This window comes from Tenrec ecaudatus, unplaced genomic scaffold (assembly GCF_050624435.1).
Source record: "Tenrec ecaudatus isolate mTenEca1 unplaced genomic scaffold, mTenEca1.hap1 Scaffold_124, whole genome shotgun sequence".
NCBI classification, from domain to species: Eukaryota; Metazoa; Chordata; class Mammalia; order Afrosoricida; family Tenrecidae; genus Tenrec; species Tenrec ecaudatus.
In genome coordinates this window covers 57,304-61,665 of record NW_027457804.1, presented here as the reverse complement: position 1 = coordinate 61,665, position 4,362 = coordinate 57,304, and positions in this window count along the sequence as shown.

The following is a 4,362-nucleotide window of genomic DNA, read 5'->3' as shown; positions in this document are numbered from 1 at the left end:
GCATGGTATTTTCCGCCACATCTTATGCATGTGAAATTTGAACATTGAATGAGAACGACTGAAGGAGAACTGGTGCATTTGAATTAAGGTACTGACAAAAAAATACTGAAAGTACCATGGGTGGAGAGAAGAACAAACAAATCTGTCTGAGAAGAAGTGCAGCTAAATGTTCCTTGACAGATAGGATGGCGAGACTTCATCTCCTGTACTTTGCAGATGTTATCAGGACAGACCAGTCCCTGGAGGACATCATACACATTACAGTGGAGGGGTTGCAAAAAGAGGAAGACACCCGATCAAATGGATCGAGACAATTCCTACAACAATGGGCTCAAACATAACAAAATTTTTGAGTATGGAGCAGGACCAGGCAATGTTTCATTCTGTTGTGTAGGCATTATTATGAGACAGAACTGACTTGAAGGCATCTAGCAACAAAGTGTACTAAAGCTTTCTGGCACCTTCATTTGCTGATGTATTATAATTCAAAATGAGAAAAATCATTGCAACCATTCATTAATAATCAGAACATGAATCGTGCAAATTAAGAATCTAGGAAAATTAGAAATCATAAAAAACGGAATCTGACCTATAAAGATCAGTATCCTAGGCATTGGTGAGTTGAAATAGTCCCTTTGAATCTTAAAATGATAAGAATGACTATGCTGACAATGACAAATTCAAAAGAATGTCTCTTTCATCCTCAAAAAGAGCATTTCTAGATCTATCTTGAAATGCAATGCTGCCTGTGACAGAATAATATCTATCTTCACACACAAGGAAGGCCGGTTAATAGAACCATTATTGAAATTTTCTCACAAACCACTAAAGCCAATGAAGAATTGTACCAACTTCTTTAGTCTGAAATTGATCACACATGTACTGAAAATGCATTAATAATTGCTGACAATTGGAATGCACACATGGAAACAAAAAGGAAGAAAGAGTAATTAGAAACTATGGCTTTGGGGATCGAAAAGAAGCTGAAGAATGCATGAAAGAATTCTACAAGAGCAATAACTTCCTCATTGCAAACAGCTTTATTCAACAACAGGAGCGGCATATATACATGTGGAATACACAGGAATGGAACTGATTAAATCTGTGGGAAGACAGGATAGAGAAGCTCCATATCATTGAGACAAAATAAGACCAGGGGCCAACTATGTAACAGACTATCAATTACTAATATGCAAGTTCAAGTCATACCTGAAGAAAATTAAAATAAGAACGCAAAAGAGCCCAAATACAGCCTACATTATATCTGTGGTCGGCTGGGGTTTCTAGAGAAACAAACCAGTGATACTGATACATGTAGAAGAAGGAAATTTATATCAATAAAGAATTTTACATTAAGAAGTCCACACAACAAGAAACCCCAGTCCAACTCCAGCCCATAAATCAGATGCAAACTAGAGGCCCTTCCAGACTCATGAAGCTGTTGGAGGAATAGCCCAAGAAACAGGAAAACCACAGGTTGGTGGAGGCAGAGTTGGGAGAATCCAAAGTCAACAGGCAGTTGGCAGGCCACAGACAGCTCTTAGGGTCAGCAGGTCTCATGGTGATTGCCATCCCAAGAAGCCAGACGTAGGGTCCAGGGTCTTTTCATCTGGAAGAAAAAGAGTGAGCCCATTCTCCACAGTCTACTTATAGCTATGAAATAGGTCACACCCCCAAGGAGACTGTGACCTGCACCTTCTGAAGATCCTGGTCAAGCTAAATTGACACCAAACCTTACTCTCACAATATTTCACCTGAATTTAGAGCCTATCTCAAGAATGGTTTGGACATATTGAACATTAATGATCAGCTACCAGAAGACTTGTGAAATAGCATCAAGGTCATCAATCTTTTTTTTTTGTCATGTCAACTGGGGCTATTTATTTATTTATCATAAATTATTTTATTGGGGGCTCCTCAAAAAGATCATTAATAATACAGGAAAGAAAGAAAATACTACAGTGCATATCAGAGGAGACTGTGAAACTTGCTCTTGAACCTAAAGCAGCTAAAGCAAATGGAAGAAATGATGAAATAAAAGAGTTGAACAGAAAAATTTGAAAGGCCAGCTTGAGAAGATAAAGTAAAGAATTATATTGTAACGTGTAAAGACCTGGAATTAGGAAAGCAAAAGGAATGAGTACAGTCAGCATATCTAAAATTGAAAGAACAGAAGAAAAAATCCAAGCCTTGGATTAAAATGTTGAAGGATTATTTATCAAACTATTGAATGATGCAGGGAGAATCCAAAGACTATGGAAGGAGTATACAGAGTCTCTGTACCCAAGAATTAGTTGAGGTTCTACTAGTTCAAAAGGCCAAGATGAAGTTGAAGCTGCAATGTAAGCATTAGTGAAAAGCAAGGAAGGATAGGAATGGAAATATTTCAACACGCTCATGCAGTGATAGTCCATGTCAAGAAATTTGGAAGATAGCTATCTGGCCAACCAACTGGAAGTGATTAATATTTGTGTCCATTCTAAAGAAATATGATGCAACAAAATCTGCAAATTAATGTAAAATAACATTAATATGACATGCAAGTACAATTTTATTGAAGATAACTTTAAAAGTAGTTATAGCAATATGTCAACAGGAAGCTGCCAGAAATCCAGGCTGTATTAAAAGAGGGCATGAGGCAAGGTATATCAATGCTGATTTCAGATGGACCTTGGCTGAAAACAGAGGATACAAGGAAAATGTTTACTTATGTACTATTGACTATGCAGAGGATTTTACTGTGTATCATAACAAACTTTGGGTAGCATATGAATACATATGAGAACAATGGGAATTCCCGTACATTTAATTGTGCTCCTGTGGTACCTGTACATAAAGCAACAGGAAGTGGTTCGAATAGAACAAGGGGATAGTGCGTGGTTTAAAATCAGGAGAGTGTGTGTTGTGGTTATATCCTTTCACCATATGTGTTAGACAGGGTTCTCTAGAGAAACAAAACCAGGACATTTATGATTTGATAGATAGATAGAACACGAAGGAATATAACAGCTAATTAGTCCACATAGCAGTACAGAGGACTCAGTTTAACTCACTTCCATGCAACAGTAAATATGGCAGTACAGCCAGGCAGCAAACTGCAGAACTAGGTAAGGCAGCCACACACTGGTCTGATCACCAGAGAGCAACTGAGAGATAGGTGTGGCTTGCTGAGCCATTTATCTCTTTGCCCACGAATCAAACTGCGAACTTATTAATCCCACATGTTCTTATTGGCCAGGTTGGCACTATAAACCTACCTATCTATCACACTATACTTATTCAAATAATCTGAGAAGCTGCTCTGTATGAGGAAGTTGAGGCATCTGAATTGGAGGAAGAATCATTAACAACCTGTGTTATGCAGATGACCCAATCTTGCTGGCTGAAAGTCAATAGGCCTTGAAGTACTTAATGATAAAGCTCATATAAATTAGTCTTCAACACTAAGAATACAAATGTCTTCTCAACTTGACAAATATAAACCCACAACATCATTACAAATAGAGAAACGTAGCTAAACTCTATTTTACTTGGACCCACAATCAATACTCACAGAAGCAGCAGTCAATAAATCAACGTATTTCATTGGAAAAATCTGTTGTAAAAGACCTCTTTAAAATGTGAAAGAGCAAATGTTTTACTCTGGGGATTAGCAAGTTATGCCTGCTTTTAGCCTTGTTATTTTTAATCACCTTAGATGCATGTGAAAGGAGTCTTAATTTCAGTGTCTGGTATGGGTTGAATGACTCACAGCAAGGTTGGTGGTTCAACCCACTTGCTGCTCCACAGAAGAAAGAGGAAGCTATTTGACCCTGTAAAGATTTACAGCCTTGGAAACCCTATATGGTCACTATGAATAACAATAGACTTGATGGTAATGTTTGGCATATGCATGTGAAAGATGGACCATAATTAAGGAAGACTGAAGAAAATATGATGCCTTTAAAATATGATGTTGCAAATAATATTGAATATACCACGAATGCCCAGCAGAACAAAGAGGTCTGTCCCAGAAGAAGTACAGCCAGAATGTGTTTTAGAAGTGAGGATGGTAAAACTTCATTTCATATACTTTGAACATGGTATCAGGAGAAATTAGTCCCTAGAAAAGGACAAAATACTTGGTAGAGCATCATCAAAAAACAGGTAATCCCGGAATGAGATGGATCAACACAGTGGCTGTAACAATAGGCTAAAATATGACCATTGTGAGGATGTCACAGGACTAGAAAGGCTTTTATTCTATTGTGCATAGGGTCACTATAAGTGGCAGTGCGTGAGTTTTTGTTGATTAACAACACTGGGATATGAGCAATGTCCCCATGGCATATGCTAAACTGTCACCATGCTGGACACAGTTGA